We start from the raw sequence: 26,519 nt of genomic DNA on the forward strand, positions 1-26,519 counted from the left end.
GGGATCCGGTAAGGGATTCCAAGGATGCCCTGAGGGAAAGTAGTCTTACAAGGGGAAGGTACCTGGACGCTTGGTCAGCACTTGGAGGTGGGAAGTAAAATTAAATATACAGAAATCAATGGCTTTTATAGAATGTATGAAAACAACAATCAATTAAAAATGTAATAGTAGAAAAGATCTCATTTACAGTAATGTCAAAAAAGAAAAACGACCTAGGAATTAAACCCAATGAAAAATGTTCAAAACGAATATGAAAAAATAAGCTTAAAGCACACTTGAAGGACAAAAAAGTGTATGTGAACAGTTAGAAAGACTTACTGTGTACTTAGATTTAAAAGAATTCATAGGATATCCATCCACTTGGAAAAGATGTGTGCATACAGTAGGGTGGCCCACTTGTCTGGATTTGCTCAGGATTTTCCTGGTGTTAGCATTGAAAGTCTCAGATTTTCAGGAAGCCCAGTAGATCCAGGCGAACTGGGAGAGTTGGTTGTCGTAGCACAAGGATATTTATCGGAGCACTCTTTGTAAGAGAAAAAGAATAAAATCACTCAAAAGTCCATCAAATGTCCGCTTTGAATAAACATAGAACATGTATGCCACAGAGTACTCTGTAGCAGATTTGAGAGTTGTGGCGAGAGGGGGCCGAATAAATTTGATTGCTATACATTTCCATGGAATGATTTATACCACTGTTGTTGCATGAAAGAGGGGAAGGAAGGAAGAAAAGATCAGAAGAGAATGTTCACTATATGATGTTTTATAAGAAATTGAATGAAATGTGAACATTTACTATTTACTTATATTTTCAAAAGTAAAATGTTTAATAAAAAATTAAAATGACTATAAAAGGAGAAAGAATAAAATGAGTGAGGAGACTGAAATGGAAACTAAAGCTGTTTGTACAACATTTTATAATTTTGATTTAGGAACCATGTAAATTTAAAAGCAATATTGAATCAAAAAGTTAAAAAAATATACATATATAAAAGAAACTGAAACAAATGACTTGTATTATCAAGTTGGTGGCATAACCACAGAAAGAGCGATTATTTCAAGTAGCTTTGAAACATAGTATGTTGACTGACTATTCCTAGTGGGCTATATCCCAAAGACAAAAAGAACATCAGAGAACTCTTAAATTGCATTTAGCAGACTTATTGTTAACAATAAAACTGGTAGTGTTATTTTGCAATTACACAGACACATAACTACACACATACACACACAAATCTATGTAGGTGTGTGTGTGTATATCTACCTGGTTGAACCATATGAAATTGTAACTATTCTGTAACTATTGTTCCATAAAGATGAAAGATGTTACTTTAAGATGGGTCAGTATATATATAAATACACACACACGTCTAAGAAGGGGAAGGAGAAGAAAACATCTCTGCAGATAGGTCAGATAAGATGAGGACTAAGAATTGACTCTTGGTATTAGAGATATGGGAAGTCACTGGTGAACTTGACAAATGTGTTTTTGTTGGAGTGGTGAGGCTATAAAATCAAAATGGATTGGTTTTAAGAGAAAATTGGAGGAGAGGCAAGTACAATGAGCACAGGCAACTTTTTTGGAGAAGTTTTACTGTCAAGGAGAGCACAGAAATGGAGTAGTAACTACTCTGGGAGAGAAGATCAAGGAAACATTTTTATAAGAAGAGACATAATTCAGCATGTTTCTATGCTGATCAGAATGATCTAATAAAGAGGAAAAGGAATGATGTAGGCTAGATTGAAGATAATTTCTGGAAAAACGTTTTTGAGTAGGTGAGAGGTATGCTAGAAATTGGCCATTTCTGACAGATGTGGGATTCCTCTGAGAGGCTGCATCTGCTTGATTTCCCACTGACCTGGCAGAGACACTCTCGCAACTGCACTCTACTCTGGGGCTCTTCCTACTCAATTCCTCTTGCTCCTCTTTCCACTTTCAGAGGTGTCAGATCTGTGTGGAGGCCCGAAGCCTTTCCGTGCCTTCTCTTGCTCCATCACACTATCTTTCACAGGCAATTCTCCAGGAGATATTATGCACTTCCAATCTTCTCTTGACATGTGCTTCTTGGAGAACCCAGATTGACTCACCCCATGGAAGTATGTTCAACAGTGCTTCATGAAATAGTCACTGGATAAAGTTTTTCCTAATTTTTCTATGGAAATCTAACATTTTATACGCTTTCTTTCTTTTAGATTAGTTTGGTAAATTACATTTTCCTAGAAAACGATCTACTTCTTCCTCAATTTTGAATTTATTTATGCATAGTTGAGCAAAATAGCCTCTTATAATTCTTTTAATTTCCTTGCTTATTTCTAATTTTGTTTATTTGTGCTTTTTCCCCTTTTCTTGATTTGGTTAACTCAAAGGTTATCTACTTCATTATTCTTAATAAATAGATAGTTTTGGATTAGTAATGCTATCAACGTCTGCTTTTATCCTTATTATTTTCTTCTTATCCTTATTTCCTTCTTTTGTTTGTTGTGATTCCTTTTCATATTTTAAGAAAAATAAATCAAATATTTAAATTATTTATTTGTATTCTTTCCAATTACATCCCATAAGTCTTGATACATAATTTTTAATAATTATTTTCTAAACATTTTGCAATCCTGCTTAGTATTTCCTCTTTGACTCAACTGGTATATGAAAATATTTAAAAAGTTTTAGCAGACAAGGGCTTTTTCTTTCTTGGTTTTGTTATTAACGTCTAGACCTATTCTCATCCAAGAACATTGTATTATCTGTCCTATTTCTACATTTTGCAGTTTGTTGGAATTTTCTTTGTGACTAACATATCGTTGAGCCCTTTTCTCATCTATACTGGGAGGCGCTGAGGGAAACAGGACTGTTCTTTCCTGAGATGACCAGAAGAGTGGGGAAACTCTGTAACAGATGAAAACAAGAATGAATTGTATGGAATAGGCTTCGGTATAGTGAACATGCCTTTCCAACGACCACAACCACCCCGCGTGACCCTTAGCAGGATACTCAAGCCTCCACACCCTAGGTTCCCTCAAATATAATATATGATGTATATAATCATGCTCACCTCCAATTTTTGGTTATATTTGAAATATATAGAACTGATCCAGGCACAAAGAAAGGTTTGTGTGAGCCAGTCATTTTTAATTCACTGACTCTTCGTTGCTGCTTGTGTGTAACCCACTAGAGGCACTTTATTTTACTTTCTAAATTAAAGACATCTTAGAATTTGCACATTCTTTTGCACTTAGGTGATTTTTAACTCTTCAAGTCACAAAATTTGGCAGTGACTAGTTTCTTACGAAGACTTTACTGGTTTGCTGGTAAAGCTCAATCTCCAACTGTCTTATACATTTTCTTGGTGAATTGGTTTTTCTCCCCCCAGGGAATTCATACAGAATAGTTCAATATATGAAATCAGAAATACTGATAAATCTTTTATAATATAAATGTTTTCATAGGGATATAGAAGGCATACCAATGTCTTCAATTAAAATATATAAAGTTTCCATATATGAGAGAATTGGTAGCAGCAAAAAGTAGCATTCTCTTTTCCATGAATTCTGTTAATAGAGTACAAACATTCCAAACCCCATACCCCCCATGGATTGCTTTAACCCAGGTACTCATTGAAATGGGCTGTTGAATTGCATACAACTTAGCCCCTAAAGTCTTCTTTTCAGCTTTGCACACACTGAAGGTTTAATTTTAAAAAGAAATGTTAAAAAAAATCCTTAAATAAAATATACTACTAATCTGTACAATAAAATAAGGACATTTTAATGTTACAGTGCATTCTTAATAATCACCAGAGAGTACTTTAAAAAAATAACTCACATAAGCATTATATTATGGCATAAGCACAATTCTAAGTTCAATTGAATTCTTTTTTTTTTAAACTACCTAATAAACTCACAATTGTTGAATGTTCAATCAAATCAATTCTGTGGGTGGGGTGTGGGGAATGAGTGGGTATAATGCAAGTGAATATTGACAGCACTTGACTGTCAAGCAGACCTAACTGATCATAGAGACCTATGTGGATGTTTCTTCTGATGACCCCAAGGACAGGAAGACAAGTGATTTTAGGGCCAAAAGAGAAAAGAAAATCAAACTGAGGAAGAACAGGTGGGATTTTTGGGGGAGGGAGAGTAGTGGCAAAAATTAATGCTCAGAGACTGAGACTGTCTTTGCCAATAGTTTATTTAACACAGGTTCACTGCAGGAATTAAAATGATTTCACAAGCCAACAGCATACGGGATAACATCTCTTCATAAGCCAATAAAGAAATAACATATTCCAAACCAATGAAAGATTAATTACACCATTCTTCCAGGCAAGGGGAGATGAAAGAAATAAAGTCCAAATTTAATTGAGGTGTACCTTTTCTACGAGTTGGTTCTCAGGAGAGATGGCTTGATCAACCGAGAGCTGATGTCCAGCTGCCAGCACAAAAGTAAAAAGTACCCTGTTGCTAGAGCATGTTGCTAGGGAACGACAGCGCAAGATGATCTTCCCACTGCCAGCAAAAGAGTTGCCTTTACCACTGCAGGAGCTAACACTGTTAAAGTCTTCAGAGAGCTATTTAGGTCAGCCAAGAGTCGCCTTGCCCAGACTGAAAACTCCCAGATAGCCCTCACCAACTCTGGGTATATATAATCTCAATGCCCCAGTGCCATAGTTACTTCTCCATACATTCTTCTCGATAAAGCCCCCAGCGGGGCCCTTCAGCAGCTGAGCTACTGAGTGCTTATCAACGACAACAGATGAGATGATGACATCTTGACACAATTTACTTCATTCTCATATCATAACAACTTTATTTCTAAAAACAACTTCCTTTTTTTAGTCTTTGTCATAAACAAGTGAATTAAAACAACTTCACTTGTCACGAACAAGTATATTTGAAATCATCTTAAACCAACACACAATGAGAAAGTAATAAAGAGAAAGGGAAGTAAGAAGAGAAAGGGCAAGACTGAAGCCAATAGGGGAAGAAATAATATGAGAAGGTGTGGGGTGGGGTGGCTGGCCGGCTGGGTGACTGAGGAGAGAAGGGGGTGGAGTAATATGAAATTATGATATGAACACTTCTTTCATTACAATGCTTTGTCATTCTCACAATAACTCTTTAAGGCAAACAGAGGAGCTCTAATTGTCTCATTTTACAGATGAGGCAACTGAGGTCATAGACAAATCATGTGATGGAAGCAAGCATACACAGTGCTGGAGTTGAGACTACAAGTGGGAGAGGTAGAGTCCTCAGTTAGTACTCTGGGGGGAAGGGTTTTGTACCCCTTACAGATATCCGTATAAATCATCTTGTCCAATGGCATTCAAAATATTTGCAATGAAACCCAATGGTGAGACCTGTTAGTCTGGGCACATTAAAAGAGAAGAAGTGATATCTGTACATCTTGGAAAAGTTCAGAGTAAGAAAAAAAATTGCCGTAAGAGTATAGTATTTTGAAGACTTTATTTTCTTATAATGGGGGCAAGTTGCTCAACTTGACAGGGTCTGGGGAGCAGTGGAATGTTCTTTGGATGTATATTTTACTTGTGAGAGTGCTTATACGACAGAAGATTATGGGTGCCTTTTTGTCGCCATTCTTATTGAAGAGGCAAATTATTTTTTGGGAGCCAATCAAATTGCATATGCTATATGGATTGTCAGTGGGGATGCTCTGGTGTTTTAAAGTTCCTTGAGGCATTAGAAAGTTTAACGTTTCTGATGAAAAGCATTAAGCTGACCACGAAGTTGTAGGCAAATATTTCAGAAATTGAACAGCATAAGATTTTTCCCCCTACCAAACAATGTTGTTGAAGATGGTTATTTGGTCAAATTCATTCCTATCAGGTGCAAATAAATCCAGCACTACTAAATTGGAGCTGATTTCAAGAAATAAAAATACTAAATATGTCCTATTTCCAGTTTAGTTATAATAAAATTCCTTGGTAATGCAAGAACAACTGTCCATTACATAGTACATGTGATGTATATGGAGAAGAATATCTAAATATGCGATAAACATACCATCCTTGGAATACATTTAGATGATCTATTCGAACCAATTTTCTCCCCGCATATAGTAGAATGTTAAAGAAGAGAACTCTCTTGAGTTCTAAAATACTTCCTATCATTTTTTTTCAGTACAATAACTGTGCGACCAGAGAAGCTGGGCTTTAGCGGGGCACAGCAGTGACCAAGAAAAGACTCTTGCTCTCAAAATCTTTTTGCTCTTACTATCTGTTATCAGGATTCTCCTCAAGTATTGTCTGAGGGAAAGAACAGAGGGCAAAGTAACTCAACCTTTAGCCAAATCCATTTCTCTCTCTCTCCCTCTCTCCCTCCTTATTTTCCTCACTCTCCTTCCCTCCTTTATATCCTTTATACCTAACTCTTTCATTGACAGCTTTAGGGAAAACAAGACAGACATTTTTGGAAGGGAAGATCACCCAAGTTCTTGAGTTAAACTACTTACTAGGAATGACTCTAGGAAATTTACTTAATTTTTCCACTCCTCAGTAAATTTTATGAAATGGAGATAATAACTGAACCTATGTCATGGAGTTTTTGTGAGGATTGAATAAAATATGCAAATAAAGTCTTACCACAGTGTCTGGGGCAGAGTAAACTCTCAAACTCGCACCATTATTATTACTGGGAAAAGGCTGTTGTCAACCACTCTAATTATGTTTCTTTGGAGATTTAATTGATCTGCCCTGCTTGTGAGTTTCAAAGCATTTGAAACCACAAAAAATGCACTATTCTACTTTACTGCTACATAAAAGTACTGGGAAATGAAAGTTAAACCTGGAATTAATTTCAGATAAAAATGTGTTCTTTGAATGGGCCCAGGCTGAACTGGCTTGCCTGGGCCCATTCAAAGAACATAGTTGAATCCATGGTGGGCTCAAGAGGGTCTGCTCTCGTCTAAGTGGCCACAAAAGGGATTTTACAGTGCTGATGACTTTGATCTACCATTGACAAGAACCTGGGAATGGAGTCCCACATGTTTTCAATGATGGTATAACTGCAGTACAGCCAAATATCTAGGGGAGAACTTGAGGTCAGCGTCTTTCCTATAGAATCGAATTATCCACCTGGAGAAGTGTGGCACATTTTGGGCTAAATTTAAATAGATTCTGGAATGAATACTCAGGAGAAACATTATTCTTCTCACTTAACTTAGTTTTCTGTTGGATTTTGGTGAAATTTGGCTCACTGGTGTGCTAGATGCATTAAATCAAGGCACTGCACTCTGGAATTCACACGCTACAAATAGGTAATTTATCTTCTTTAGAAGCAAAAGTGTGTTTAGTTATAAGACTCCAATAGCCTTTTTAAAAATGGAACCGGTTTGATAAATTTTTCATCCATACGCGGGCTCTGATTTCTATTTGAATTCAGTTTCAGGTTGTCTAGATGTCAGCAACTTAACCTTAGAGCTTATCCCCACGATTTCCTGAAATTCTCATTGCTGAGGTCAAAAGAACTTAGAAAAGTAGCTTTTATGAAAAGTCTAATAAAAAGCAACATTTTCTTTATCTTTTAAGATTCTGTATTTATCTGAAGACTCATATTGTCAAATCACTGGGAAGAGATATTTAAGAAATGTGCTTGAATTTTGTTTCCTTTCTTTGCATTTCTGCTTCCAACCCCCATCCCCAGCCCCAATTAAATTCATCTTCCTATTGATAGGTCTTTTTCTCTACACATTTTCTTTCCCTAACTTCCAATGATTTCCCTCCACTTATATTTAAAGCAAGGTTTCACAGATAACTAAAAAGCCACTTGCTATCTTTAGAGAGGCTCTCATGCAGCTTTTCTTTTTGGTTAACATGAAAAAACAAATGAAGAACTATGATTGTGTGACAACCACTATTAAAAAACGATCTATTAATTCTCCTGAGTTTTAGGGAACATTTCCACTGTATGTGATAGCGGTTGGAGGTGGAGGTGGGGAACTTCATAGGGAAAACACTTCAGTAGATAAAAAGATAAAAATAACCTCAGTGTGAAATTATAATACCGTTCTGATCATTTCAGTCAAATTGGAATTTGGTTCTCAACGTGTTGGTGTCGTCTAGGGAATTAATGATGATAAAGAGAGAGACACCTCTCTCAGTGGCAAAACCACTGTCTTCTAAGATTTCATGCTTGAACTAAAACATGCAAATGGATTTTTATGACTGGATAAATACTACTTGATCATTATGTTATTAAATTAATCTTCACATAGTATACTTTATTAAATAAATTTACAAAATGTTCCATTAAAATCCATATTAACATAGAAGATTTATATTTATTCCAAAAAAAATGTTTTTGCCCTTTAGTCCAGTTATATAAATTTTTTCCATTTAAGATTAAATATAAGAACTAGGGCTCAATAAAGAAAAGGTTTAAAACCTAGAAAACATGCCTGGTCTCTTTTGGTCCCTTCTCTATTGTGTTAATTTCAATTTTGAAATGAGCGTTTGCAGACACTAATAAGGTCGATGTTGAATGAGTTCATATGTTCTTTGCACCTTCTCATTTTTTTGTTGCAATTAAGACTAAGTTAAAGATGCCTCCAAAGAAAGGGATCTGGAAATACTGATTCGTTTTTGATATTTGCCTGCACTCTTTTAGAAGTAACCGCTTTCTTTTTTCCTTTGGTAAAATGTAATCTGCTTTTTATTTGCCTAAGAATAGCTTCTGAGTTCTTTCTTTCTCATCAGTACTTAAGTATGGTGTCAGGCTAAGCTAAGACTCACATAGGTCTTAATATTCAATTCTACACGTTTTATCACATTATCTTTACTGGTTGTAGTTCACCCATCTCCTGAAAATAGTTTAAAACAGCATTTTCCTACTCTCCCCCAAGTTAAGATTTCATTTATTCATTGCTTCATTGTGATTTCTCCTTCCTCAGAAATAACCCCTTAACTTATTATCATATCACAGCAGAAATCAGGGCTTAAATAGGGAAAGCTCAAACAGAATCTCAGTTTTCAATGCTTATTTCTGTTCCCCAACCTGCGGCTAATTTGATCTTAGAAGAACTTGGGTGCTTTTACTGACTTAAAATGTGATAGATATCGCCAACCTTTATTTTATTTGATCTTTCTAATAGAATAAGGCTATCAAAATGTGTTTGCCAGTGTAGAGTTTCGTGTGTGACTTTCAACATCCATTCCCAGCCCCTGTTTTTCTCTAGGCTACCTGGGGGCAGTTAAATCGGACAATGTTAAGATAGCAGCAAAGGCCTCTGATTAACTTGCTTATTCTGAATGAGCTGTTTGGATATCTGGGGAACGATCTTACTCAAATTCTCCCACTTCTCTTCAGATTGCCTTTCCTATAAATATCAATGCCTCTCGGTTGTCTTAGTATCCCAATAAGTTCCTATTAATTCCAAATCCTTAGAACAGTGGCTGTCAAAGTATGGTCTCTGGACCAGCAGCATCATCATCATCTTGGAATTCACCAGAAATAGAAAATCTCAGGTTCCACTCCTCGACTTCCTGAATCAGAAACTCTGGAGGCAGGGTACAGCAATTTGTGTTTTAATAAGCCCTCCATGTTTGAGAATCACTGTCAAGTCTTATGCTTCTTCTTATCCACATTGTAGAGCATGGCATCTATAGAGAGTAGGAACTCAATGTTGCATACAATGGGAAATTGCAATGATGACTTCAAGTCTTCCTTCCTCCTTTATGTTCACGCCCTTTACCATGAGACTTTGCAGTTTTTCTTACTAAAGACGTGTAGTCTATTTTCCCACCCTTTGAATCTGTACTGATTTTATGACTTGCTTCAGCCTATAGTATATGGTGAAAGCGATTGTGTACCAGTGCTGAGTTTAGGTCTCTAGAGCCCCTGCATATTTCCATTTGCTTGCTTTGGTACCTTAACCATTGCCGTAAGAATATGCCTGCATTAACCTTCTGGATGATGAGAGACATGTACACGAAACTGAATTGTTCCAATCAACTGAGCTGAGGACAGCTTAAATCAACCAACAGCCAGCTGATCCTCAGACAATGTCAGCAGGTAACTCCAGACATGTGAACAATAGACTCTTAATGTTGTAGGCCACTGAGGTTTTGTGTTGTTTGTTATGAAGTGTTATTACGGCAAGAACTAACTGCTATCTATGTAAGTGAATTAAGAAATCTAAATTTCTACCGTTATCTTGCCCAGCCTTCCCCAAACTTGGTTCAAATATCTGCTCCTTATTGCCTCCAGCTGATATGGTCTGACCTAACCTTGCATGCTAGATTTACGGGTAATTTTTGCAGTACTGTTCCTGTAACTCCCTAGGACAAAATTCTTGCCTTTCAGAGTCAGATTGATGTCAGCTGATTGCCATTCTAGAGAATGGGCTGTTTTAAACTCATGAAAGACATGAAGACAATACATCTTACTCAATATTATTTTGACATTCTCAGTAATCTAAAAATATCAGAACATAATTCATAAAGAAGCAACGCAGGCCAAGCACCATGCAAGAGGAAACTTCCTTACTTCAGTTTAGATCAAGAAAAAATCTCATATTGTAAAGACCCCTTGGCATATCATTTTGTTGAGAGGCAAATTGGGATTTGGCTATAATTCTTTAGATAACTTTAAAGATACGTGATAATTTTTAAATTCAGTCATCTGTGACTTAGCTTTCATCCATTTGGCTTTTATTTCTTGGTCTTCTTACAGTCAAAGCTAGTGAACTGAAATCTGTCTTCTTTCTGAATAATACTTTTCAAATTATAACAATGACATATCTTGAATAGTACCTTACGAAGCAGACAGAAGTGCATTTTTATCCAGCTTTCACCTCACATTCAGAGAGACATCTATTTTCTAATTAAACTCTACATTTATCTTTTCTAAGATTGACAGAGCTCATCATTACAGATTGAATATTTATTATGAAATTGTATCAATTTCTACAGTTTTTAGAGCACCAAGTACAGGGCACTGCACAGAAGTATGTTTTGATGATAATTTAAATCCCATTGTTCTTTTTTCTTAAATTTGAATTACTTGCTAAATGGTATGCTAATTGCCCTAAAGAGTTCTTGCAGTTTCTAAAGGCACAGAACTTTCTTCTAAGTTGCAGTGGGAACCCTAAGAAAATCAAGCTCATTGTTAGGCAATAGTTCTCAGACTTTGAGGGTGTGTAGCAACCCCCTAGGTGGCTAAAAGTTCAGATTCCATTACCTCACTTCCAGAGATTCCGATTTAGTAGGTTTTGGGGTAGGCCCAGGAATCTGCATTTGCAACCATTGACAGGGGTATTCATTACACATTAAAGTTTTTTAAAAAGTTATTCATTCTGCTATAGCTGTTCCAGGACATACCTTTCAAAACTTACTAGTATATTGCAAGTAGCTATTCGGAATCCCACATTTTATGACAGAATAATCATATACTTAAAAAAATCAAATCATCTTCTCAACAATATGGTGCAGTGCTTTACATAATGTAACCTAAATGATATAAATGAGATCATCAACAATCTTAGGACGCCATGCTGGGAGACACTGAGAGGGCTAGGAATGTGATGCAATTCACAGAGTATTTACAATTTTATGTCTCAGAGCAGATATGCCCAATGAGGTATTGTATGTGAAACCACATTTAAGTTGTAAAGTACCTCACAAATATAAGAAACATTCTTTTGAATGTGTAGAACAGAATCTTAGAAGTAATGTCTTTATCATTAAAATTTTTTATCTGCGGGTACTGTTGATGTGGGCAAGGCACAGGTGGTGCTGATGCAAGTAAGCTATTAAACGACAATAAATTCTGAAAAATATAACAGAATGTCTTTCTAAGTTATATGTCAGAATGGATCTAAGATAGCTGGGAAATGATGACTAGCCTGAAGCATTTACTTTCAAATGATTCTGAAAGCATTATGCCAAATATTGTTGAGAATCCTTGATACTCACTTATGCATTGGGTGACAAGGCCTGAACTGTCTATGGAGAGCATCAAGAAAAAGGTTACAGCACATGAAAAGAAAGTCTACAGAAACCAATTTCATATTTGGTGGCTATTATAAACTGAGTTTGGGATGATGTACATGAAAATACTTTGAACGTTATGTAGTGCTACAAAAATATTGGTGATAGCTATAATCATGAATTGTCACATTCAAAGACCTTATCTAAGGTTTGGCCTACTTGACTTTATAATGTTAGATGATGTCCAGCTAAGCCACCGTATCATTGACAGCTGTGGCATTCTGGGAAGTTTGCCCCTCCAGAATTATTTCCTTTTGTTCGTATGGAGGGATGTGCCATTGTACTAGACTGTGGCTGATTCTCAGTACACCCTTGGAGTGTGCCTGAACATCCAATGTATGTCAACTCTCAGAGTAACGGGGATCAGGAGGCAATAATCTACCTGGAGTCACAGTCCACATTTTTTTGTTGTTCTTGGGCTCTTTTGGTTTGGGTAGAAGAGAGTACTAGGTGAAATCAGACAAGTGAACCAAATGTCTTAAGTGCTTTCAAATTTTATAATTTTCCACTTCTACTAGCCAGGATGAGCATTTTAAAAAATCTGAAACATGAGGATCTTAACATTTCCCTTCCTTACATTGATGCTTAATGCCACCAGAGTGTTAGATGAACCTTTGAAGTAACTGTAACAGGGAAAAGAGAAACCTCACTGTATGGTTTGGGGAAATTGTTTCCTAAATCAAATTCTACTTTATGGTAGAATGCAGTCACAAGGTAAATGATTGAAATCTCATCACTAAAGGTAATTATAATAAAACTAGAGAAATTATTGCCAATGTAAAAGGGAAGCCTACAAAAATATGTTGGATAGACTCACTGGATTATCCAGCATCTCTTTTTCATCTTTAACTCACGAAGTAAATGGGAACAATGTGCATTTGGCATGACTAGGTGGCATAGGCTTAAATTATGTCATTCTTTGATATGTGGAAACTAGACCCTAATTTTTCTCCCTTAATTTTCCTGTAATTTCATTCACTCAACAGATAGTCATTTAGTGCCTACACTGTGCTGCTACTAGTAGGTGCTAGAGATATAGCTAAGAACAAGACACTAGCAGGTGGTACTGATATGAGGAACTGCACTCCAAAACATTATTTTGCATCTGATGCTAAAGAATAACAATGGTAGTTGTGGAGATAAGCGCTGACAACACCAGAATGTCTAGCATGACTGTGTGGGACCCAGCATTGTAGCACAGGTGTGCTAATACACACTGACTCTGAGGCTTGGGCATGTGACTTGCAGTGTCCAATGGGACATTAGCAAACAGGACACAAGCAAAGGTTTGAAAATTGCTTGCTCATTGAAGCTTGTCCTTTCTTGCTGCTCTTTAGAACTCCAAGTCTACCTTGTGAAGAAACCTAGGCTAGTCCATTGGAAGATGAGACACCGTGTGGAGAAGTCTGTTGCAGAGACCAGTCATCCCAGCTGAGGCCCATTACATGAACTAGCCTGACAGCCGCCAGACACATGTGTGGGGACGTCCTAGACCATCTGGTTTCAGTTTCAACAGAGTCTCTAGCTGATTGCAGAGATCAGGTGAGTCAGCCTGGAGCAGAACTGCCCAGCAGATCCACAGAATGGTGAGAAACAATAAATGCTTATTGTTTTAAGCCACCAAGTTTTGGTTTGTTATGCATCAAAAGGTAACTGAAGCAGGATACCCACATGTATAAGAATGAGATTGGACTCTGAATTCACACCATATGAAATAACTCAATTCACACATAAAAATTAACTCGAAGTAGATCAAGGACCTAAATGTAGGAGTTAAAACTATAAAACTCTTAGAAGGGAAAATAGGCATAAATGTTTGTGTCCTTGGATTTGGCAATGGTTTCTTAGATATGACATCATAAGCACAAGCAACAAAAGAAAAAATAGATAAACTGGGCATGGCTGATGTAAGGAGATGTGCTTTTTAGGGGGCCATTACTGCAAGGTCCAGCCCAGCCACTTACTGGTTATGTGATATTGGGCAAGTCACCTCACTAAGCTTACTTTTTATTATCTGTAAAATACAGATATTATTTATATCATAAGGCTCTTATAAAGATTTATGATTATATTTTAAACTCTTTACATGTATTTAAGCTTATACCATTGCCTATAAGAAAACCATGTTTTTATTTCACAGTTTCTGCTCACTCTATATTCTTCATAAGTTGTATAGATATATGCTACTCATATATTATCTTCAGAATTGAAGGGGTCAAAGCTACTTTATTTATAGTTATTATAATTATTATGATAGCCATATTTATAGTTACTATTTATAGTTTCTAAAATGGCTCTGCCACAATACTTAATGGTATGGTTGATGCCTGAGTTAGGATATATCCGTGAAATGATAACACTAAGCAAGTTCATACCAAAAGCCCCTAAGTTTCTAAATATGTGAATAATATGTAATTCATATGTATAATATATGTAATATGTAAATATAATAAAATAAAAACTTTTGATTTCCTTCCAGCACTGTATTTACCTCGGATAATTAATTTGTGAAACAGGACCAGAAAGCGATACCAATTTCTGTATAAGTAGCAGCAAATCCATTCAATTTATTAATGTCAGAAGAAACTAAGACCTACATTTTAAAGACTGTGTTTTCTATGTTAGAGTGAATAAAAGGGCAATGATGTTTAGAAGAATTCAGTTGGAAAGGTCAGTGTTGGAAAGCACAAACCTGGTTAAGCTAAAGAGGAGCTAGATATCTCTGATAGCTTCAACAGAAACAAAGCAGTCAGAGAAAATTCCTACCCATGAATTAAATTTTAGTACCTGGACCTTGGAAAAGGATGCTTGCAAGAGCAAACCATATAGAGATGGATAACTCAAGGAACTCCATTTACCACATGGATTGGTGGGAGAGGTTGAGTGACATATCACATTTTTGTGTCCCTACTCTTTTGATTGAAAAGATCAGTCATGGAAATTGGAATTATGGTGAAAGAGAGAGAGGAAGTTTGGGATGAATACATTTTCTTGCCTTAGAGTTTAAGTCAATTTCATTTGGATGCACTTGTGCATGATATCTTGAATATGAACTATCTCAAGCAGAGAGAGCACAAGAATTGTTGCTGATTTAATTGGACATTTGACACCTCACTGGGTCCATGCTCTGATGTCTTCCTCTCAAGCAGCTGCACCAGCAGGCGATGACAACAGTTGGAGCAAGAAGAGTCTTTAATGAACTGCACATATGAGGGGAAGATTGGTCTAATTTTAAGTTAAAACAGGTTACAACTTACCACAAAGACAGCACAACAAAAGATACTTTAGCATTTTCTAGTGATTCACATTATTTAATTTTTTATTTAAATTGGTATAACCATCAAAGATATTCCTGATATGAGGACTGAGATTTGATTTTAAGTTTTAATTATTTAGAAAAAGGAAAAGGTAAAGGCCCTGGAAGTTCTATTGGGTCTGCTAATTCTTTACTATTTTGAGGACAGAAGTGACACTTAGAGGCTTTGGCCTTGAATTTCAGAAGCAAGGCCCTCAAGTCTTTGAGGGAGGTCGGTTGGGGATTTAACGATTTTGATGGTATCAAAACTTACCTGGAATAAGAACAAAAGAGGAGCACCCTGAGCACATTGGAATCACATGGTCCTGTTATTTTTCACAGACAAGAATTCAGGATAAGCAGGTCTTTCTTGGCTCCTGTCCCAGTCAGTTTGGTTGAATTGCCACGGTCACCAAACATTCCCCTTTAAAGACTGTTCCTCTGTAAAGACACATGATGCTACCCCTAAAGAGAATATTCTAGCAAGGTTTCGGTAAATTCAATAACGAGTGCACAGTGAATTGCAGAAGCTATTTGTAACGTGGTTAGAATACTGTAGCTCTAATATTGGGAGAGATTAGACACTTCTTATCTGGCACTGACATCCGAACCTCTTCATCAGCCACTAGTGAGTCATAGTAAGTTTTACAATTGTTGCATTAAAGGTTAAACATAATTGATTATAGTCTAACTTTCTTATCCACTACAGTAACTTCTGCTATAACTTTAGCTATGACAGAGTCTTTCAAGTTCATGATCTCAGCTCTTATTTAGTGTTTCAGTGGGTAATTTCAAGTTGTTATGAATAAAAATGTTAATGTGTCTATAAAATTTTCTTGAAGGAAAAATATTACCTGGGAGGGTCACAGTGCAATTAACTAAATATGCCTAGGCCGTACATAGTTAATTTTCATACTTTTATTTACGAAGGATCTTTCTCTCAGGAACGCAAAGAGTTGTTTGGAGGCTGAATCCTGCTGGGCTTCTCTCATTGTCCTTGGTGTTATGGTTCTGACCATGTGAACCCCGTGGATAGGACTGATGGCTGGGATTTATCATTTGTTGTTCATAGCATTCGTAGGTTGCTCTGGACTTGTGGTCAAAAGGAATTGCTTGGTTATCACCTTCGTCAGCTGAGGTTGCTCATGCTGCTTTAGAAGTCAGGAATTATTATTTTTCAGCTCTGTAGAACATTGTAACGAGAAGTTTAAATAATTGTCAAAGACATAAAATATCTCTTCTTCATTGTCTTATGACTTAATTTAGGGACATAAAATGCAGACCAGAGTCTTACTCTTACTTGTGTGGCCCTGTAAGTTTTTGTCTTGGGAGCCCACACCTTGAGTCTGAGGCCCACCTGGGGGATGATATAATACTATACAAAAATAGTTATCTCACACCAACTGTGCAGCAAAGTCTGTGGGATGGGGTAGGAGAGGTTACAGAAAAGGACCCTACAGACCAGGGAGGTCTGCCATATATAGTAGAGGTGGCTCTTTATCGTATGAAAATGTATCAGCTTCATCCATAAGAAGTGAAATACAAATTCAAATTACAAGAGGACTTTTCTAATTTATCAGCTTGGCAAAGATAAAATAATTTGATTGCATTGGCAAGGGTGTAGGTAATCAGGCGCCCCTCTACCTCGCTCATGGTAGCTTAAATTGTCTAATTTTTCTTCAAGAAAATTTGGAAAGAGCTATCAAAACTGACAATGCAAGAATCTTTGAAACTAGCATATATCCCTTCTGGAATATATTCTACAAATATATACAGTGATAGTCATTGAAGCATTGGTTAACATGATAAAAGATCAGAAACAACTAAATGTCCACCAATAGAGCATTTATTACATAAATTACTGTGTATCCATGTTATGTAACAATAGATAGTTGTAGTAAATGAAATGAGGCAACTCTACGTGCACTGACATGTAATACTCCCTGAGATGTATCTTTAAGTGGAAGAGGGGGGCAAGGTATAGAACAATGTGTGTAGTATGATACCATTAGTATTAAAATATTTGTTTGTGAGTGTACTCATATTTGTATAGAATTTCTCTGGATGCATACACAAGAAATGAGTAACAGTTCTTGTAATCAGAGGGGAACTGTGTGTCTGGGGAACAAGTGGATTAGATTATTGTTCAGCAAATATTCACTCCCGTGCCCCCTCCCCTTTAAGGTAGAGTATAATTTCCTGCCCTAGTAACTAGGTCTTGGCCACATGACTTGCTTTGACAACAGAATATAGCAGATATAACACAAGCCCATGCTTGAGCAGTTCTGGCTTAGCCATGTGCTTCTGTGATTGCCATGAGAATAACATGACCCAGGTAACCACTGTCCCTTCAGCCTGTGACCCTGAATGACATGTGTGGATTATTCCCAAACTTGACCCAAAGCCTAGAGTCAAGCCCACACAGCCCATAAGCCGAAGCCTGCCTGCCAATTTGTAGTGAGAGAAATCAATGCTTGCTGACATAAGCCACTAAGTTCTGGGGTGGTTTGTTATCCAGCATTATTATAGCAATAGCCAATTAATACAGCTATAGACTTTCTTGTTATGTATAGCCTTTTGTACTTTTTAAGTGTTATATAATGTTCACGTAATCAAAAAGTACATTAATTTGTTAACCTCTATCTCCTCAAAACCAATCCCAAAAATGCACACAAAATAAGAAGTTGCTTTACATTGAACAAAACCCATGCCTCAGTCATATTTGAAGTGTTAAGCTGACATGCTCATTTGTGGCTTGAGATTCCTGCTTTCATCCTTAATCTGGCAATCCACTGAGGTACCAATTGGTCTTATAAAGAAAACTTACTAAACTGGAAATAGTGTGTTGGCACACAGTGAAAGACTAAATTTTTTATCTGGAGACGATGACATGCTGATGGGTGTTTTAACTGACTTTGAATATTTTTTATTATTTTGCTGACCTAATTTGGGTATACCTGAATAGAAGCAGAAATGCTTCGACAGCATTTTGTTTGAATCTTCATACAGAGGATTATACTGGAAGACCTAGGTATTAAAGAAATATGAAAGCCTCGATCAAGGGTACATTTCCCATAGATGGAGAAGATAGTAGACAAGTGACTTTGTTTTGAGATTATACCATGTCACTGAACCTGGAACTGTAACTCAGTTGTTATATAAAACCAGACTGAAGGTGATTTACCAAAGTATATTTTTGGAGAATACTCTATAAACCATGTGAATTTATGCTAACTTGATCTTCTTTGAGAAAGCTATCGTCTATCTCTTCCATAGTTTATTGTTTATTGAATGAAGGCTGGGATCAACAGAGTGAGAAAGCCAGAAAAAGTACTCTGTCCAGCATGAATATTTTATACGAGAGTGATTGTAAATATTAGATCATAGCTCTTAGGATTTGATTGTGTGACATAAAGAGAGACACGGAGTTGGCAGTAGGGACAAATGTAAGAATCTCTGAGACAGAAGATGCTATGATATAGAATAGAGAGGAGAGGAGAGTTGTTGGGAGTGGAGAGAGCAGAAGAATGAGCATGCACAGTAGTTGGATCATAATCATGGCAGATCACTGGAGTAGGCAGCATTGCAGGCCTGCTATAGAGCAGCCAGAAGGTGTCCCAGGCTCTGGATTTGCCTTGAATTCTGAATGATAGTCCTTCAGGCCTGGTTCTGAGATGGCATCTGTTTTTCCTGTCTTCCCTGCACATTCTTACATGAGCATATCTCTGTTCTTGTAACAACCTGAAAAAGTCCAACTGACCTAATGGTCAACCTCAAAGCCTCTAGTTATCTCTAGATAGAGAAAAACTCTGTTTTGTAGCAACTGATTATATCACTAACCCCTGAAATGGCACTTTAATTGGAATAAATCAAGACTCCAAGGATGACTTCATGGAAACATATTGCCACTATTAGAAAAGGAACAAAAAACACCCTCAAATATATAGCTCTATAATTGGTTTTCTTATTAGTGTGTTACTTGTATAGTCATGTAAGTATGAAGATAATAATTCTCAATAATTTAAAATCTTACTACTTGGGAATGATAAGCTTTTGAAATGATGAAATGACACTGAGTTCAAAAATTAGAGGATTCTGTTTATCTAGTCATTCTCATAATACACAAATTCCTTCTATTCTAATATCTCTGTCTATGAAACAGACATAAGAGTTATAGTTGTCTATTCATGGATACAAATTAAATTATTTAAAGTGGCATGAATATTATCCCATCTATATAGTCTTAAACAGTAAATGTCCTCCTATCACATCCTCCTTATAAAGTAATTGATATCTCTGCAAAGTTTTCAACAGAAATGAAGCTTCAACTACCGCTAATAGGACAAGGACTGATATGGTCAATTTGTACTGACCATCTTCAAAGTGATGAATGTCAAAAATCTTACTCTGTTCACTAGTTCACAAGGACCCTTCTACAATAAATGCTCTAAAAGCCGTAAGCAAATAGTTTCTGAAAAGCATTTGGCTGTATTCCTATTCATCAAAACGTTGAACTCATAATACCATGAAACAATTAGTCTGACTATAAATTAACTAAGAAGCTTTACTCCTACATTACTGTGTTTAATTCCCGAAATCAGCTCTAAAAAAGTAAGAGACCCATTATCCTGAATCCAAGAATAAATGGGCCCTTGGACTTTTTTCCCTCCCTATGAGGCATCTACAATTTAAGCAATAATCTCAGTGACTTCACTTTAAGTCTCTAGCTGCATCATTTTTATCTTAAGAAAAAAAGCCCATCATTTGAATGAAGAGTAAACCCCTATATTGAAAGCATGTTATAGATGATAAATAGATTAGCCTGTAACTATGATATAGTTATGGAAAAATATAAAACACCAGGGAATGATTTCAAAGGATTTTTTTTTATGTCAAAAGTCTTTATAATTCAACACTTGTATATAAAGAAAAAAAGTATTTCCCCATTGATAAATTCTATTTCTAGAAGGGGAAGGTAATATTAAACACGTAATTCTTCACAAATGTTTGAAATATAGGACTAGTTTGCAATATTATGTTCCATAATAGGGTTTTTTGCAGTTTTATATCATAATTATGGTGTACATGAACTAACATTAACTTTTTCAAATATTAAGTGATTCCAACGAACCAAATGAAAGGAGAGATCTTTCAGAAGCTTTCTGGGTGGCAGAACAAACTAATATATGATTTTGCAATGGAAAATTCAGAGGATAAACAGCTGAGCTAATTACTTGCACTCCCCCCAATAATTTTTTCGCCTCGTATAATTCATATCATAAGATCAAAGTTATATATTACTTCCTTTTTCATTTAAAAATAGCAGATGAAAAGTGTATTTTCTGAAACGAGTGGCAATGTATTCGTGTTCTTCTCATGGGTATATACTTGGGTCATAGAGATGTCCAACATTGTGATTCAGTTACTGAAGGAGTATGTCTTAATGAGCTGCCCTCTTTGGAAGTGGGACGAGGAAGGATGCCTGGCAGTTGCCCTCAGGCTGAAGAGAGTCTTGATCAAAGGGACTGAGTTCTAGAGAAAAGTCTGTATTGCATAGAACTTGTTTAGGGCTGCATTCGAAGTGTTGCTGTGCCGGACTTTCTCAAAGGAGAATTACTTTCTCTCTGTTTTCCTACTTGGTCATCTCAAGTGAAAATACCCTTAGTTTCCTACACTGACCCCCTACTAACTCACACATCTTTCTTTCTTTCTTTCCTCCTTGTTTCAAAAGATGAGCTGCTCCTTCACCAGTGCTCTAGAATCCAGATAGAATCCCAGCCTCTCTCCTCTGAGATATTGATCTACAATCACCTTTTCTCTAATACATATTTAATCTTCCTATTAGCTCTTTCCTCTCTCAGCATATGTGACAGACGCTGTTGGCTGCCTACCAATGACCTTGACTTCTCTCTTTCTTTTTTGCTAGTTTTGCCATCCTACCATGATAAAGACTCAAAGTGCCCAGATACCCTATTTTCCAGGCTTTCAGGTGGTGGAGAGAAAAGCTTGGGAAAACATTGCTGAGTCTTTTGCAAAAGACAGTGCTCACTGAAGAGAGCAGCATGTGAGGAACAATTCCCCTTCCTTCCTTTCCACCCTGCTTTGGATGCTGACTTGTGAGGACATGAGGCTTGAAGCTGCGATAGCCATCTTGCAATCATGATGGAAAAACATGGAGGGCACACTAAGGAATGGTTTCTGGGAACAATTGAAAGAGCCCGGGGACCTTGATGACATCATTGAGCTATTGAACAAACTCTAAGTTCAACTGTCCCTGGTCTTCTTTCTGTGTAAGGAAGGCAAACCTATTGTCTAAGCAATGACTAATCCAATATTCTATTAAGTTTATCAGGAGGTACCCCAACTGATTTTGATGTAAGGTAGCTGCATTAGTTGGATGACCCAATTTTTTGTTATTTTCTCCTTTCTTCTTCCTGTAATCAAGAGCAAATGTGATGGCTGGATCACAGCAAACATTTTGGTCCATGAAGTGACTTTGAAAATGTAAACCATGTATTAATTATGAAAAAGTAGAAAAATGTAAAGAGCCTGAGTCTCTGAGGACCATGACAATTCTTGGCTGCCAACCTTGAAACTTCTTTTACATGACAGAGAAATAAACTATCTTATTTAGACTACTGTTTTTGTTTTGCTTTGTTTCTGTTATAGGCATCTTAAATGAATCCTAATATATGTAAGTTGCAAGAATAAGGAGATATGAATGAAATAGTTAGCCGGACGTTTTTGGATGAAAGGTATGTACATATAAATTTGTGATAGTTATAAATTGTTCTACAAAAAGTTAGCATACGTTTATGATTCTACCAAATTTATGATCTCCTGATATGTTCATTAATCCTGCTTATTATCAAAGTTTTTAAAGATTTGTCATCTGATTTTTCTTTTTGAGGAAGGTATCCCTGAGCTAACATCTGTGCCCATCTTCCTCTATTTTATATGTGGGATGCCTGCCTCAGCATGTCTTGACAAGCAGTGCATAGATCCGCACCCGGGATCTGAACCAGTGAACCCCGGGCTGCCAAAGTGGAGTGCACGAACTCAACCGCTACACCACCAGGCCGGCCCTGTCATCTGATTATTTTTAAATGATGCTTGTTGTTGTGATTGGCACTTTTAAAACTAAGAAAAGTTAAGCATCTCTTCATTTCTTTCTAGACAATTTATATTTCTTTTCCTGTAAATGCCTGACAAGTTCTTTTTCCCATTTTTTCTATTATTGTCTTTTTCTTTTCTTACTGATTTAAATGATATTAAGGAAATTTATGCTTAGCTTCTCATATATTTTGCTGTATTTTTATATATTTTTTGTTTCTCTTATTCTTTGTTTTTGATGCTACTTTGTGCCATGAAGATATGGCAAATATTTGTTTAGTAAATTATCAATCTGTACCCTTATGGCTTCCAGGGTTTGCACCTTAATTGGATGGACTTTCCTATTCCAAGATTTTATAATTGATCATACATGTACATGCATAATATATATATAAACACTACGTTTTTCTGGTATTTTGTAAGGTTTTTACTTTTTATATTTTGATGTATCTCAAATTTATTTTGAAGGGTTTCAGAAGGGATACAAGTTTTTTCTCAAAATATTAGTTGTTCCAATACCATTTATTGAAAAAATCAATCCTTTCTGCACAGATTGAATTGCCATTTTATTACATTTAAATTTCACGGGTTTTTCTAGAGAGTAGCACAGTACTAAATATTCAATACCTATATGCTGAATAAATAAAAGAAATGTGGAGGTACTCCCAGAAATCCTGCTGTCATTTTAATTAGGGTTACTTTGCATTTGTGAATTAATATAGGACGAACTTATATTTTATACAACATAGAATTTTCTAATTTAAAATCATGATACGTATTTTAATTTATTTGTATTTTTCTGCTGTACAGTTTCAAAGTTTAATTCTGTTTTTATCTAGATTATTTCCACTTTTTAAAAGTTGATTTCCCCCATTTTCCCTTTCTGTCTTGATATGTTCCTTCACTATATTTATACTCTTTCCTCTCTTCCTGCCCTACATCCCACATATGTTAAATATTCTCTGATCCATAAGGTTCTTGCTCTATAATCCATCCATAGGGATTATCTCAGTTTGAGAGGCTTGCATTGTCTTACAGAACTGGTTGTATAACTAAGGTAATAAGTAGGCTCACTCTGTCAAACTCAATTTAACTTTATGAAGGATTTTCAAATGAAACATGAATGTCTGTGAAAAGTTTAGATTCATGGGATCACTTTGTCTTCTTTTTTAATCCCATACGTGCACAAGAGATTGGCTGTTGGATACTCACTATTTTTTTAATACTGTGCTTGCTACTGGGTTTAGGAGAGCTGGGCAAATACAACAGAGTCACATGAAACAGTTTCTCTCTTGAAACATATTATAGTCTTATTTTGGAGAGAAGATAGAAGCTCACAAAACAAGTAAAAATAATACAAGACAGAACTGACTCAAGTAACAAGATATGTCCAGCTGAAAAAATACTTACAGAGCAGTGATTTTAACTATTTTTGGGGCCACAGATTCCTTTGTGATGATAACTTTAGACACTTTCCCTAGAAAAGAGTGAGAGCATTCAAGTAAGTAAGTAGAACATTAAATTTAAGCATATGTATCAGTCAAGATTCTCACAAGAAACAGATTTCACTCCAAAGGTTTAAGTAAAGGTACTTGAATAGAGGGACAACTTACTGAGGAATGGGCAGATTTGGGGGGACCAAAACTAAAAGGAAATATTGAAACATCCAAAAAGTAGCAGCAGCAGAAAGTTGTTACTATTCTTAGCCCCCTCAAAGGGCTAAGGGGAAGCCTCTGGAGGAGGGGCTGTCTGATAGGAGGGCTGCAACTGCTGCCAGAGAATCAGCACTGAGCTGGATGGAATAGGGAGGAAATGCCTAGAACTTTCTCTCCTCCCAACCTCCAATCTTCTGCCGATAGGAAGCTAGCCAACAAATGGGCCCACTGATGTAGTTCACGGGAATCAGCCTGCCTAGGAATAGAAAGGGAAAGACAAGGGTGGAGAGGGAACCTGAGCGGGGAAGGGGCGGAGCAAACAGAAATGAGCCAGCACAGTGTTCTTTAGGACATTACCTTCTTTTGTAGTCCACACTCTTGTAAAGTGACGGCAAACTAAATAAATACTGAAATTAAATAATAAAAATTGTTTTTACTTCATTTCTCTTCTCTACAATGGATTTCTCTCTTTTCTTGGCTGTGATTGAACTGATGGTGAGGACAGGAAATCTCATCCTGTTAAAGACATAAGATAAAGGGTAAAGGAGAAAACAGTTTTGTTTTTTAAGTGATTTACCTGTGCACTTTGAGGTACAAAATAAGGGTCAAACTGAAGTCGACAAACTTTTGGAATTTTTATTTCTATTTTTTCCCTGCTATGTGCTGTGCTTTAGGCAGGATGTGCTCCATGAGTATGCAACTTACGCAGTTGCATAGGGCCCTGAGCTCAGAAGGGTCCCATACTTGCTAAATGTTCTGCTGTTGTTGTCTTGGAATTCCTAGTTATTTTGAAAAGAAATCTCACGTCTTCGTTTTGCAGTGGGCCCTGCAAATTATATAGCTGATTCTCCCTTCAGGGTATGGCAATGTGTCACTACTGTCTACAGGAGGTCTATATATAGTTAATGAAAATAGTAAGAACTATAATCTTACCTACCACTTTTCTACTGAGAAATTCAAAGTATTCAAGACATTATATGTTTTTTCTTTTCCACCTCATTTTCTGATTCACTACAGAGATATGGCCGTGCTTGAATATAGATAAAGAAATAGAACACAACTGATATGTCCAAGAGATGGGATAAATTAATGCTGGAGTCAGGATTAGAACCAAGATGTTCTGACTCCCAGCTTCAGGCATCATTAATCCCTAAAGTGTCTGGATGCTATGGACTATACAGGATAATCAATCAACAACAATAACACAGGACCCTTGTTTTGCATTTTTTCTCTCAGAAAAGATATGGGCCCAGCTAAAATACATATTGAGTACTGTCAATAGGGGGCAGGGAATAAACTGAGGCCATAGAGGCTGAGGCCACAGACCTGCAGAGGCTGAAGGGAAACTCTTTGGGGCAACCATAAACTCTGGAGGGTCAAGAGTCCTAAAGGAGGATGTATATAGGTCCTGAGAATCCAAATCTAATGTGGTTCAAGTCTGTGGGAGCATTGGATTTGAACTATACCTTAGACCAAATGGATCTAACAGACTATACAGAACATTCCATCCAACAGCAGCAGAATATACATTCTTCTCAAATGCACATGGAACATTCACCAGGATTGATCATATGTTAGGTCACAAAACAAGCCTTAGCAAATGGAAGAAGATAGAAATTATATCAAGTATCCTTTCTGACTACAAAGGTATGAAACTAGAAATCAATAACAGGAGGGAAACTGGAAAATTCACAAATGTGTGGAAACAACACACTTCTGAACAAAATAGGTCAAAAAAGAAATCAAAAGGGAAATAAAAAATATCTTGAAACAAAAATGGAAACACAATACACTAAAATTTACAGGATGTAGCAACAGCAGTTCTAAGAGGGAAGTTTATAGTGATAAATGCCTAAATTAAGAAAAAAGGAAAGATCACGAATAAACAACCTAACTTTACACTTCAAGGAACTAGAAAAGAAGAACAAATTAAGCCCAAAGTTAGCAGAAGGAAGGAAATAGCAAAGATCAGAGCAGAAATAAACAAAATAGAGACCAGAAAAACAGTAGAAAAGATCAACAAAACAAATAGCTGGCTTTTTGAAAAGATAAACAAAATTAATTAAGAAAAAAAAGACAGAACTCAAATAAGTAAAATCAGAAATGAAAGAGGAGACATTACAAATCACACCACAGAAATACAGAGGATCCTAAGAAACTACTGTGAACAATTATATGCCAACAAATTGGATAATCTAGAAGTAATGGACAAATTCCTGGAAACATACAACCAATCAAGACTGAATCATGGAGAAATAGAAATTTTGAGCAGACCAATAACTACTAAGGAGATTGAATCAGTAATGAAAAACTTCCCAACAAAGAAAAGCTCAGGACTGGATAGTTTCACTGATGAATTCTATCAAACATTTAAAGAAGAATTAACATTAATCCTTCTAAAACTCTTCCAAAAATTTGAAGAGGAAAGAACACTCCCAAACTCATTTTACAAGGCCACAT

The sequence above is a fragment of the Equus quagga genome, chromosome 10 (genome assembly GCF_021613505.1).
Source record: "Equus quagga isolate Etosha38 chromosome 10, UCLA_HA_Equagga_1.0, whole genome shotgun sequence".
Taxonomy (NCBI): domain Eukaryota; kingdom Metazoa; phylum Chordata; class Mammalia; order Perissodactyla; family Equidae; genus Equus; species Equus quagga.